The 14655-nt window shown below is 36.4% G+C and overlaps 1 protein-coding gene across 6 annotated transcripts in view; it reads right to left on the reverse strand.

The window, feature by feature from the left end:
- Positions 1 to 14655, reverse strand: part of large2 (LARGE xylosyl- and glucuronyltransferase 2) — a 157218-nt gene that overhangs the window by 46531 nt on the left and 96032 nt on the right. For 4 of the 6 annotated variants that reach the window (XM_067389683.1, XM_067389682.1, XM_067389680.1 and 1 more), the window contains one exon: positions 12883 to 12981. The exons of the other annotated variants lie outside the window; for them this stretch is intronic. The gene's annotated coding sequence lies outside the window, so the exon portion shown is untranslated. The remainder of the gene's footprint in view (positions 1 to 12882; positions 12982 to 14655) is intronic. 6 annotated transcript variants of the gene reach the window in all.

Genomic DNA, 14655 nt, shown 5'->3' on the forward strand with positions numbered 1-14655 from the left:
ATTGCTTCTACAAGTCACCAAGCAAGTTAACTATACATATGGAAAAGACATAAATGTGTGATGCAAATGTAAAAGGTATTAGTTTACAAATCAAAAAGTACAATATTATATTATGAGGTCATGTGAGAACTCTGTGAAATTAAGTCTTTATTAATCGATATTCTGCCCCTGTAATCATAATCTAAGTGTACGTTTACATGACAATGATGTACTAAAAACAGGGGTGGGACAAAATCTTGTTACGGCGATAAATTTTCGTCCTTCTCTGTGTGATACGAGAATCAATATGCTGGCACCAAATATCGATATTTTAATTAATAAAATAAGGCGCTATAAATAGATTTCCCTGCTCCCAGCGTCGCTACCTCAAGGCGGCGCTCAACACACGAATGAGGGAAACGTGAACATAAGTTAGCTAGCCTCTTAAAAAAAAAAAAAAATGTTTTTTTACGGGCTGGCGGATAGCAGTGTGAGTAAAATAATAGATGCCTCAGCCATGTTTAAGTTCAGTCTGGACACATACCATTGATGTGACAAACGTAGACATCTTTGATGTTCTTCACCGAACGCTTAGATATATTCGGGAGCGTCTGAAAGCAGGTGTCTATCAGCGGATTCCTAATCTATCCGCTGAGACACGTCTGCTTTCATACGCTCCCGTGTGAATCTGTAAGCTCTCGGTGAGAAGCGTCAAAGATGTCTATTTACAATCTGTTTTTGAAGCGTTGATCATTGTAGCCAATCACAGACATACATGTTGCTTGCGTGAACACACAATAGCCAATCAGAGCTGTTTAAGAATCTGCCTAAACAGTGCTCAACATGCTAGGCTATACTGGTATCATCACATTTTTAACATTTTCAAATAACGTGACCCAGGCCGGTACCTTTTACAACACTATTAGGATTATTTAAGGAAGCTGGTAAACACTGAGATGTTCCCAGGTTTAAATAAAAGAAGTTGGTCATTTTTTTAAACGTACCAGGTTTATATAAGCAGTTAACTTAAGCTAAATGTGGCAGTTTACATGCAAAGAAAAGTTTAAGTTTTAAAAGCATAAAATGTTTAATTTACTTAAAATGTTAAATGTAATTTACAGACTGAAAAACTTTTTTTCTAACAGTTTGGACCTGCACTTAATCTTTTCACTGGAATTTTGTTTTCATAGTTAGATATTGTGATGTATCATTTTAGGATTGTCTAGCAATATATCAATTATCACAGAATCACCATATTGTGATATTATCGTTATAGTAAGCCATGTGTCGTGATCGTATTGTATTGTGACGTCCCCTGCGATTCCCACCCCTAACTAAAAACAGAAAGGTTTTTTTCTTTGTACAGATGACAACGTTATGGAAAACATTGCCATTTACAAGAATTTGCAAAACCGACTAAAAACGTTGTATTATGCTGCCAGGCCAGTAGTTGGCGATGTCACTTTACATACGTTTACGTCTTTTACAGAGCACTCGCACCAAATGCACATGCCTATAGACTAAACACGTAATACACGTGCATGACATCACCGTTTTCACAGATTTGCGTTTTTGTAGCTTACACAGAGATGATAACAGTATTGTTTTCAAAAACTTGCACTTTGAAACATGTTTTCAAAAGTTTGTGTGTTCACACCCCCAAAACACTGTTGCCATGTAAATGATCGGCCAAAACACATAAAAAGTTTTCCGTTTTTAGTTGAAAACAGTGTCATGTAAACGGTTCATTCCAGCTGGAAACTGCAGTGAATTGTATGCACAGGTACGTTTTTGGAGTTTTCGAAAAATAGAGGCACATTTTTTTCCAATGAGACTGGGTTGAATAATTATTGACAAATGCAAACTCACCATCTCCATCTGTCACATTGAGCTCACACACAAAACGTTCTTCTTCTGACTTCATGTTCACTGCTCCCTGACAGTGCTCCAACGGTTACGGAATACCAGGAGACATCAGGGAATTGCAATTTCCCAAACGAAAAATGAAATCGGAGGATGTCTGAGGCACCAGCACCAAACACATATTATGGCTGAGGAGGCTTTGGAAAGGTGCTCACACATCACGTCCAGGGCTGTAGCACTGCTGGGCGTCTGCTGTGACCTTCTGAGAATTAATCATGACCACTTACAAGGAATTTCTTTTGTTCTGGTCCCAGATGGTGTGGTGCAAGATTCAATCAGACTACACGGGCTTCACAGCAGAAGTCGATACATACATTCACAAGCTGTTTAAAAAGTCTATTGTATAAGAATGAGTTGGCAGTCTTGAAGGTCATTGGACTTTCCATCTCACCCTGAGTAGATCTTAATCTATATTCTTATGTATTCATTTTCCACAAAGAACAGCTCCGACATAACAACAGTGTTTTGAACCTGGGAGTTTGCGCAAGCAGCCTGGCCTTTCAGCTTGGTAAATAGACAGCAGATAGTGAGCAGGGGAACGGGAAGCTGCCAATATTGTTTTCACCCAGATCTTGGGTTCACTCAGATGCTACATCTCTGGCTGCTGAGACTAACTCGCCTCTTTAAATCTTCTCGATCTCTCTAGCCAAGCGAGGCATATATGTCTCCCAGTTTCATAGCCCACAAAATAGCAGGAGGCTTCATGCACTCACTTCCCCTCACAGTAAACACACCCACGTTCACGGAAACAGCACATGCATTTCAATAACAAACACTGAGCTTATTCTGCATCTGTGACATCATTTAACCTTCCTTTGCATTATTCATGAACCTGTTTGCACATAAAAATACGAACAGGATAAAAACCGAGAGGGAGCTGTCATGTCTCACACTGTCATCTCTCATTTACAAAAAGCATCTCTAACTCTCTTTCACCACTACACATCAATAACACACACACACACACACACTTCAGCTCAGACGTTGAAGGATTTTGCTGGATCTCAGAGGAGCCAGTTAGCAATAGCAAGAACTCCAGAAATGAAAGCTTTTTTGGATGCCATCTTGCGTTTGAGGATACATTACTGAGCACTTTGGGTGTGATATGTTTTCTGATGAAAAAAAAAAAAACACATATCAGGGCAGTACTAAAATAGACACAACAGCCCTCTTTAAAACTAAATCAAATTAAATGGACCAAAACATGAACCAAGTGGAAAAGAACCAATATCTCTTTGCAATTTTAGGGGCTTTGAACTTTGGACTCAGAACACACTGTAGTTGTGACTATGACTAAGTCAACTCTCCATAGCACACGCATCTAACATAAAAAAAATCTGTTTTATCATAATATATGTGTGTATATTACATATATCATATATAATACAGACACATATATAATATATTTAAATATAATAATATTATATATATACAGCTATGGAAAAAATTAAGAGACCACTTAACATTGATTTCTGAACTTGGAGTGGTCTCTTAATTTTTTCCATAGCTGTATATATATGTGTATATATATGTGTATATATATGTGTGTATATATATATATATATATATATATATATATATATATATATATATATATATATATATATATATATATATATATATATATATATATATATATATATATATACACACACACACACACACACACACACACACACATATATATACACACACACACACTATGTAAACAAACTTTTATGTTAGATGCAATTAATCGCGATTTATCAATTTGACAGCATTATATATAATATTGTTATTGTTGTTGTTTTGAGTTATTTTTATTGGTATATAAATTATTTATAATGTTTTATTAGCCCTAATTAATTTCTAATTATTGTAAAACTATTCTTCACTCAAAAAAATTACTCTTTGAACGAACATAAAAAAAAATCATGGAAAGGATTTCCACATGAGTTATTTTTATTGGTATATAAATTATTTATAATGTTTTATTAGCCCTAATTAATTTCTAATTATTGTAAAACTATTCTTCACTCAAAAAAATTACTCTTTGAACGAACATAAAAAAAAATCATGGAAAGGATTTCCACATGATTGCTTTATTTCAGCATTATGAAATTCTGTTATTCCAATTTAATGTACTTACATTGGGTCAACTTTATTATTAAGGTTGATTCAACTTATTTACTATGGTTGGGCACAGCTTGACAAAACAACTGACGAAGTTAGAATCTATGTAAAATAGTTATGTCCAGCTTACTCAATTCAATCATGGACAGTGGTTCCACATGATTGAGACAAGTAAAATCCAATTGAATCAACCATGTGTTCATTTAAAATAAAATAAATAAAAAGCAATAAATGAAGAAATAAATAATAAATTGTTTTCATATACATTGATTTTTACAATTAATTCTTCTTGTTTAATTTTGTGATTTACATAACTTTTGTCATGCTCTGTGTTAGAAATCCAAATGTGATACTGGATTCATCCTAAATTGCCTTAACCAAAAACATTGTAAAGACTAAATTGATCATAAGTCCATTGGTGGCAATGGTTTTACTATCAACACAGGCTTACAATGCTTTTGGGAAATGTAACCCAGACCAATACCACAGTGATTACTTTCTTATTAAAGTAATTTGAAAGTTTGTTAGCAGGTCCTCAACCCAAGCACAAGTGCAACAGTTCACCACAATGGTAACCCTAAAACTATTAATTAACAGAAACTTTTAAATACCAACATAATAGAACAGTAAACAATAAAAAGTCTTTCAATTTTCTCATCTTCCTAAAAACTGCTTAAAATAACACTTTATTTCAACATTTAGACTCCTAGTTCAGCCCCTTTGCAAAGCATGATGGGAAGTGAAAATCCTGTTTGATTGAGTCCTGGTTGGGTTTACTTGATTGAAACATGTTATTTCAATATGAAAACATCAAGTTAATCGTTTCAAGTCAATTTAACATGAATCAATCACATTCAAACCAGAAGCCTGATACAATGGTGTCGAATCAAAATAAATTATTTAAATAAAGTGAACAGCATTAAAAATCTTTTTTTTGAGTGTTTATAATTCTGTTTTTGTTTTTTTGTTTTTTTTATTATTATGACTATACAATAAATAAAACTCAATAAAATAATATAGTATATATTATTATTATTATCATTATTATCATTATCATTATCATTATTATTATTATTATTATTATTATTATTATTATTATTATTATTAAATCAGTAGGGCTAATAGAAAATTATTATACAACAGTAATATGTATTTCTGTGGCTCAGCTGAAAGGCATTAGCAACAAAAAGGATAAAAGTGTTTTCCAAAAGCATAATAAAACATTATACATAAATTGCTGTTGTGATTTTGTCAATTTCATTTAATCTTTTTTGCATAAAACTGGAGGAAGATGTTTTTTAATATGCTAACCACATAATTAGTCACGGCATCTACCAGACTGTCAAAGCCAAGCCTTGACCCCTTGACTCAGACAATCGCTGAGATGGTCGAGTTCAGTTCGCTTTAAAGGTGTCTGAGTTCAAGTTTGAAAACTCTCTTAGAGATCATATGTCAGTCAAACGCTTCAAGGAGTTTTTTCTTCAATTATGTGAGAGAAAGAGGAGGGAACACTCCTTCCACTAAGACACGGCTGAAAGCCCCATAAATTGACCTGGTACGGCTAGAAAGGCATCTGCTTCTGTCTCTTTTTTCGAAGACATTTGCATAAGACACTCTGTTTGAACTTCTATAATTTGATCAGAGATGCATTTAAGGCTAACGGTGCTAAATTTCATCAAATTACAATAAAGGTTGACAGCAGCAGCAAAATCCCAGCGGGCCACTTTCAGAAGGTAGGGTTAACAGGGTGTCTAAAGATCAGGTCTGCATCTGAGGAAAGGCAGCATTATCACCATTGGTTCCCCTATTCTTCTACTTTGTAAGGGGGGACAAGAAGAGGGTTTTTTTTTTCTTTTTTTCTGTGGATGAAAAACTGTGAGTGTGTTGTACTAAAGTGTGTACTCCAGGGCACTGAGAGCTTTCCATTAGGGGAGCATGAATCACAGTGCGTTCCCCTCCTCTTCACCGCCCTTCAAAACAAAGTGATCTCCAGTAGGCTCATCTGAACTATACTGCAATCTCTCATTCTGTCAGACACAGCTCTGCTCCACACCAGCACGGCCCTGGGACAGTCTTTACAGCTTGCATCTGCCACGCTTATCCGAGTTTTGCCGCCGAAGGCCTAAGCAATCCAATTCTGTGTTGAAAGAGAGCACCACCAGGTATTAACACAGCGTGTACCGGCGAGAGACTGGGATAAAAGTTCCTTTAACAACTAGAAATGGCTATAAAACACCCCAAAAGAGCATATCCTGTTTTGAAACCTGAGGGTTCTGAGATTCAACATGATTTATTTGGTCCATTTTATGGCCTTTTCTTGCATTCGCAGTACACCTTGTGGGAGAGCAAGAAGGTCTGTTGACTCACAGGTGAAGGTGAAAGGTCAGAGCAGGCCGAGAACAGGCTACAATTGGACATCAAGAAACTTGTGCTAATGTTCTCAGTAAGCTTATTAACTATCTTGATGGTTTCTTCTAGAAAGAGTTTAAAATAAATGGAGTGCAAATGGAAGGAGTTTCTCCTTTAAAGTTCCTTTAAAGAAATTTCAACATTGTCCACAATGAAAAGTCAGAGATTGAACTCAATGATATTTCTCATCAAATTCTTACAAGCAAGTCTTTGCCAAATGATCTGAGAAAAGCTAATTTGATTGCTTTATACTCTAACTGTAAGTAAACAAAACTGTCTCAGTTGTGCCTATTTTATTTCTTCTAAGGACTTTTAGGAGGAACCTGAAATAAAGTTGATATTCAAATGAAAAATAACTCCAAGTCTCCTGAGCTATGTGCAATAACATCTTCTTTAAGAGTTGCATCATCTTTATACTCCTTCAAATTCGAGTTACACAAATGCAGATACCTTCCGACCTGCTCGCATATTCATTTTTTATTGTTTACACAATCTTCCATTGATTTTATTGGTATTTTCCATCTTTTTCTTCTTCACCTCAAACTCGTTGTTGTGCTCCTCAAAACATGGCAGAGCACATTATCCTGCTGAAAGAGGCCACAGCCACCAGGGAATACCATTTCCAAGAAAGGGTGTACATGGTCTGCAACAATGCTTAGGTAGGTGGTATGTGTCAAGTAACATTGCCCAAAGCATCACACTGCCTCCGCCGGCTTGCCTTCTTCCCATAGTGCATCCTGGAGCTATGTGTTCCCCAGGAAAGCGACGCACACACCCGGCCATCCATGTGATGTGAAAGAAAACGTGATTCATCAGACCAGGACACCTTCTTCCACACTGTAAACCCTAACGCTCAAAATACTTAATTTGTTTTAGTAGGACAAACTTAAATTAAACAAATTAGTTCAGTTAAATTAACTTTTATGAGTATTTAAAACTTTCTTTTACTTTTGAGTTCACAGCACTGACATATTTCAAGTAAACTAAACTGTTTTGCCCATGCTTTGCCCATGGCACTCGAAAGGAAAAGTAAATGCTAAAATCAAGTGTTATATAATGTTTTTTTTGTGCAAGATTAATGGTAAGGGAGATTTAGTAGTGATTAATGTTTTGTTATGCTAATTTAGAAGAGTTGTTCATGGTGACAAGTGCACTGTAAAACTAAACAGTGAAATTAATTAAATGAAATTAGTTTGTTTCACTCAAATAATAATAAAAGTTCATTGTACTTAACAGAAAAAAAGTTGTGTGAACTCAAAATTTCATTGTAGCAAGGTGAACTTAATATGATTGAGTTGAGTTGCAGCAGATTTCTAATTCCCAGCATGCTTTGCATCAGACTGTATAAGTGTTGAAATTAAGTGTTATTTTGTGTGTTTTTGCATAAGATTAACATAGGAAGACATAAGTTAGTGTTTAATGTTGTGTTATGTTGGGATTGACAGGGGGTTCTGTTATGTTAGTTTTGTAGGGTTACCATTCTGGTGAAGAGTAGGCCGTGTGGTTAGGTTGAGGATGGGCTGCAAAACTTTTAAAGGTGCCATCGAACGTTTTTTTTACAAGATGTAATATAAGTCTAAGGTGTCCCCTGAATGTGCTGCCTGTGAAGTTTCAGCTCAAAATACCCCATAGATTTTTTTAAATACATTTTTTTAACTGCCTATTTTGGGGCATCATTAAATATGAGCCAATTTATGCTGTGCGGCCCCTTTAAATCTCGTGCTCTCTGCCCACGGAGCTCGCACTTGCCTTAAACAGTGCCTAAACAAAGTTCACACAGCTAATATAACCCTCAAATGGATCTTTACAAAGTGTTCGTCATGAATGCGGCATGCATGCATCGGATTGAATGAATTTGAGGCTGTGCTCCGTGGCTAACGGCTAATGCTACACTGTTGGAGAGATTTATAAAGAATGAAGTTGTGTTTATGAATTATACAGACTGCAAGTGTTTAAAAATGAAAATAGCGACGGCTCTCTTGTCTCCGTGAATACAGTAAGAAACGATGTTAACTTTAACCACATTTAACAGTACATTAACATGCTAATGAAACATTTAGAAAGACAGTTTACAAATATCACTAAAAATATCATGTTATCATGGATCATGTCAGTTATTATTGCTCCATCTGTCATTTTTCGCTGTTGTTCTTGCTTGCTTACCTAGTCTGTTGATTCAGCTGTGCAGATCCAGACGTTCTGCCCTTGTCTAATGCCTTTCATAATGTTGGGAACATGGGCTGGCATATGCAAATATTGTTAACTCTTGTTATTTAACTATGCCAAGATAAATTCAATTTTTCATTCGAGGGCACCTTTAAGACCACATATACTGTATGTTGTTTGATTACATACATGCAAGTATATATTGACAGTCTCTTTGATAGTTATAATAGCATGTGTTTTTTGCTAACTAACATCTAACCAAGATCTGAATGTGATGTTTATGTAAATTAACTATATGTACTTGAGTGGGGCGAGGCTGAGAACTGTGGGAGCAAAGGAATGCCAGTGATGTGATTGTTAATGAGAGACACCTGTGCACCACACTGGCCTTGCTCCACTTCCATGGCTCTCGGCCCCGCCCCACTTGTCACAAAAAAAAATAAGTTCTACTAACTTTAAAAACTTAACTTAAATGTTTAGAGGTAATTCCAGAGAGTATTCTGAACTTATTGAGTTTTACAGTGCATTGCTCCGTGGTCCAGTTCTGATGCTCACGTGGCCACTGTTGGTGCTTTCGGCGGTGGACAGGGGACATCATGGGCACCCTGACTGGTCTGCAGCTATGCAGCCCCATACGCAACAAACTGTGATGCACTGTGTATTCTGACACCTTTCTATCTGAACCAGCATTAACTTCTTGAGCAATTTGAGCTACAGTAGCTCGTCTGTTGGACCACACGGACCAGCCTTCGCTCCCCACGTCCATCAATGAGCCTTGGCCGCCCATGACCCGGTTGCCGGTTCATCACTGTTCCTTCCTTGGACCACTTTTGATAGATAATGACCACTGCAGACTGGGAACACCCACAAGAGCTGCAGTTTTGGAGATGCTCTGACCCAGTTGTCTAGACATCACAATTTGGCCCTTGTTAAACTCGCTCAAATCCTTACGCTTGCCCATTCTTCCTGCTTCTAACACATCAACTTTGAGGACAAAAATGGCCCTAAAAGTCAGAAAACTCAAACATTTATTTCTCTTCCAAGTTAGTCTTCACCATAAATTATCTGGGTTATGCTATCCACAAAATTTGATAGCTTACAGTTGTAAATATTGTCTCAGTTGTCTATTTATTTCTAACATTTAAACCTGAGAAAATGCTGATACTTGTAAAAAAAAAATAACTCCAAGTCTCCTCAGCTGGAACAGCAATCTCTGAGCAAATAATATTTACCTCTGGGAAGCAGCAGGATGTCCAGAAAGAAACTAGTTTCATCAGAAAGTCAAGCTTCACTAGCTAAGTTTAACAATACATGTAAACATCATGGTCTTCCTGCTAAAAATAGGTCCTTTCTGGAGGTCTTTCTGGTTCCCAGAGAAAATTTGCATTGCTTAGAGGTTGATCTAACATTACCAGCACGAACCCACACAGACCAACCTGGACCAGCATAGAAATCCATGCTGCATGTATCAGCAGGGTTCTCTGCCCCCTCTCAGGAGCCCTTTATTGTTTCTCAGCCTCCTCAAAGCCAATGGTAGGCCGTGGGCTGTGGTCTACACAACCTCCACACACACTAATTCTCTCTAGCAACCTGCCTACACACTCTGGAAATATCAGAGTGTTGTGTTCAAGGACAAAAAGAATCACTGTGTTCATTTTGATTAAAAAGAAAAAGCAACATTTGAGGTGCACGGTCAACTGCCTCTATCAGTGCTAAGCATTTCGCTTTCCACTTTTGCCTGACAGTGGATGTAACATGAACTCCAATCCAGAAGATTCTACGGCTCGACCGGATACCAAACAGATCCTCTACAGAGCCTGATGGCAAAGCACCCAAAAGCCATTATCACAGATAAAACTAAATAATGCGTAACAATCAATATTTCATGAGCTCGGCTAATGCACCCTCTTAAATGTTCCAGTTAAAAAGGCAAAGGGATTGTTTGTTTGTGGATATAAAAGTATATACGTGTGCATCTCTGCCCTTTAGATGCTGAAAACATAACATTTAAGTGAGTTGTTTAGGGCTTTAGCACTGCAGTGATTTGTTTCCCTGACAACCACTTAAGGAAGGACGATGCCGAGCTTGATTCTGAGCAAATAAACTGTGACTTTATATCATATTTGCTGTGCTGCCATAGTATTGCTTTTCTAATCTTCATTTGAAGGTGGTTTTTGCATGACTCATGTCAGAGCTTCAACACAAAAATCATGTGCTGTTTTGACCTCCACATGAAAAGCTTTGCAGATAGTATCACGGCAGGGCTGCTAAGAAAGAAGTATGCACACTAAACAGTGAGCATACACTACAAAAAGAGTAAAAATATTTGAGTTTAGAATGCAAAAAGTTCTGAATGTCACTGAAAAATTGCAGAAAGAGAAAAAGGATGGGATGATATGGTTTTTCATATAAAAACGCTCGCCAAATATATCACTGACCAACAACTTTAAAAGGAACATGTTTTAAGTCAAACTGTAAGAATGATTATCTGATCTGCACGGGTGTAACTAAAGCGCACAATTCAAATCAAACCATCAATTAAACAAAACATCTGCCATCACTTGCGTGTCTTAAAAAAAAAAAAAAAATTCTACCATCTAAAATGGCTAAATAATGGGTTTTTTTTCCGCATGTGGCAATGTGAAAAATTCAACCTCGTATGTGAAATATTCAAGCCAGACTCATTGGAAAAACATGCGTATCAAAAACATTTCCAGCTGAAATGAACACATGTGGAACCAACCAATTTTATTACTTTTTACGCAAATTATGATTACAGGGGCAGATTATCAATTAATGAAGTCTCATTGCACAGTTCCTTACACAATACTATGTTATCACCTCAAAACACTTTGTAAAAGAATACATTTTGATATTTGCATCACATCTCCAACTCCAAATGTATGTTTTTTCCAACGTAGTAAACTTGCTCTATACCTCACCTGGTCCAGTGTTCAGTTACGAGTCCCACAAAACAAGGATGGACAAAAGAGCTCAAAGCTGAGTAAAACAAGGTAAAGTGGTATGGTTGCTTCAGCAAACGTATTTGTATCTTGTGTTTGATTTTCTTAACATTTTCGGTTCGGTTTAACAGAGTTAAAGGGATAGCTCACCCAAAAATGAAAATTACCCCATAATTTATTCACCCTCAAGCCATCCTAGGTGTATATGACTATTTTCTTTCAGCCAAACACAATTTGAGTTATATTAAAAATATCCTGGCTGGTCCAAGCTTTATAATGGGAGTGATTGGAGGATGAGATTTTGAAGTCCAAAAAATACATAAATTTTACTTTTTAAAGTTTTAAATAAGGATATTTGTCTTACACAAATGCATCAATTTGCTTCAGAATGCCTTTATTAACCCCCCAAAGCCATGTGAAGTGCATTTTATGATCGATGAATGCACTTTTTTGGACTTCAAAATCTCATCCTCTAGTCATTCCTATTATAAAGCTTGGACGAGCCATGATATTTTTAATATAACTCTGATTGTGTTTTGCTGAAGTAAGAAAGTCATATAGGGTGAGTATATTATGGGGTAATTTTCATTTTTTGGGTGAACTATCCCTTCAAGTGCAGGTGGTACGTTACTTTCAAATGTGATAGTACATATAACTTTTAGCACCACTCACCAGACATTTAACTGCCTCGATATGTGCATGAACAAACAAAATAAAAGGTTGGCAAAGTCATGTTTATCTGTTTTGGAGAAAATTAAAAACTCTTTTTAGCACCTCTCACTGGACATTTCACTTCGAAACTGCTGTAAAATGTGCAAGTAGCAACGTAATATCATTTTTGCCAAAAATTTGCCACAGGCACATTTTTCGTGAGCCTGGGTTGGAAATATTGCTTGTGGTAAGCCACCATAACATAAAAAATGTTGGAAATAATCACGTGCCCATCCATTTTAATCATAGGTGCCATTTCCCAGAGAGAGAGAGAGAGAGACTGGTTCATCTTGCATTTCTGTGATTGCCACAATAACAGTGCTGCAAAAATTGTCTTAATTTTGCAAGGAAAAAAAAGCTAAATTATCTTTTTGTCATGAGGACAATAGCATATTTGATAATAAAAAAGAATGCAAAATACTACATCAATTTCACTGCACCCACCATTTTGGCATCTTATTGCATCTAGATGCACTCCTTTTCTAATTTTTTACCCCAACACTGCCCATATAATTATGAAAATTGTCCAGTAGTCTTTGGCGGTGCTTCAGAACTATCTGAAAAGGCCTTTTTAATAATATTTCAAACGATATAATATAAAACTCCGCTGATGACTCACCAGAATGCGTCCTGGAAGATCTATGATGCCAAGAAGACGTAACTGCTGACCCAGACTGAGTAATCACTGAGAAACCTTTACTTTCAACCCCTCTGAAACCTGTAACATAAGGCAATAAACACTGTTAGAGAGATTTTCAACCTTATATACCACATTAAATATGCAGCTTCCATCATATTTAAAATATTACATAAACCGAGGCTATAATGTAACTCGGGTGCAAGAGTGAACTCAATGTATTATACACGCCTATGGTACTTTTGATTTGCTGCTAAAATCACAATTTCAAAAGAAACATTTCCAGCACTTAAACTTGTTCTTTTAAAACACTTCAGACTGTTTGGATGCAACTTAACAAGTAAGATCATTGATATTGACTGAGGTTGACTAGAGGAAAGGTCAAACCCAGGACTTAGTGAACAAATCATGAGTTGATACAGCATCTGTGCTCTGCGGGATGTCGTCCTTTTCAGCACGTAGCTCTGACTCACACGTTTGTTTGGCTGTAAATTAAACGTGCTTTATCTCTATGCAGAGACATATTGTGTCCTCCTACCTACAATAAAAGCCTGTTGAACTGAGGATAGCACATTTTAGAGCTCCAGCTGAGAAAGCGTGATCAGTGTGCAGGCCAGAGACAGGATGAGGAGGAGGAGACAGTGGGGTTTCAATGTTGTTTGGTGCTTCAAAATATCTGAATAAAAAGTCATACAGGTTTGGAAAAAAATCATGATGGCTTCCAGGTAACTATTCCTTTAAGCTAGTTAGCAAGTCTGCTAGGGACACCACCATCTTAAGCAAGGAAACAGCATCAAAAATACAACATACACTGGAGATGCACACAGGTTCAGTCTCTTACTAACTAGGTGTACAGCAGATTTACAAAATTGGTTTGCTAAACACTCCTATATTCTGCCCCACCCCTTCTCTGCAAACAGTACTCTCGCCCAAAACCCATGCCATTGGTCAAGCCAGTTGGCATGTCAGACTGCTCAAACGCATAATGTTTTGTTTTTTAATAGCACCTCAGACACAAACTCAACCTATGACTTATATAGTTGTCTCTATGTATTAAACTAGAATAGGAGAAGGTATTATACATTGTAAAAATGACACACTTTAACTTCAAATTCAGCATGAAATGAAAACTGACCCTATTTTCTAAATACATGTTATAGATTGCAAACCATTTATCTATGTTTCATTTTTTCTTAAATTGACCTTATAATTTTTAATCAAAATCTTCCAGAGACTTCTCTCTTCTTATAAGACTGACAATCTACTTTTCAGGACTGTTTTTAAGATGCTTTAAAGGATTAGTCCACTTTTAAATAAACTTTTCCTGATAATTTACTCACCCCCATGTCATCCAAGATGTCCATGTCTTTCTTTCTTCAGTCGAAAAGAAATTTTAAAGTTTTTGATGAAAACATTCCAAGATTTTTCCCCATATAGTGGACTCCAATGGAGCCCAAACAGTTGAAGGTCAAAATTAGTTTCACTGCAGCTTCAAATTGTTCTACATGATCCCAGATGAGAAATAAGGGTCTTATCTAGAGAAATAATCACTCATTTTCTTAAAAAAAACAAAAAAAAACATTTAAACTAGAAATGCTCATCTTGAACTAACTCTCTTCTTCTTCTTCTCTATTAGAATTCCAGCAGTGTAGACACTGCTAAGTGTATTACTGCCCTCCACAGGTCAAAGTTTGAACTAATTGTTATATACTATTGAACTAGCATATTGCATATAAAATTTACTTCAAACTTTGA

The sequence above is a fragment of the Chanodichthys erythropterus genome, chromosome 7 (genome assembly GCF_024489055.1).
Source record: "Chanodichthys erythropterus isolate Z2021 chromosome 7, ASM2448905v1, whole genome shotgun sequence".
Classification (NCBI taxonomy): domain Eukaryota; kingdom Metazoa; phylum Chordata; class Actinopteri; order Cypriniformes; family Xenocyprididae; genus Chanodichthys; species Chanodichthys erythropterus.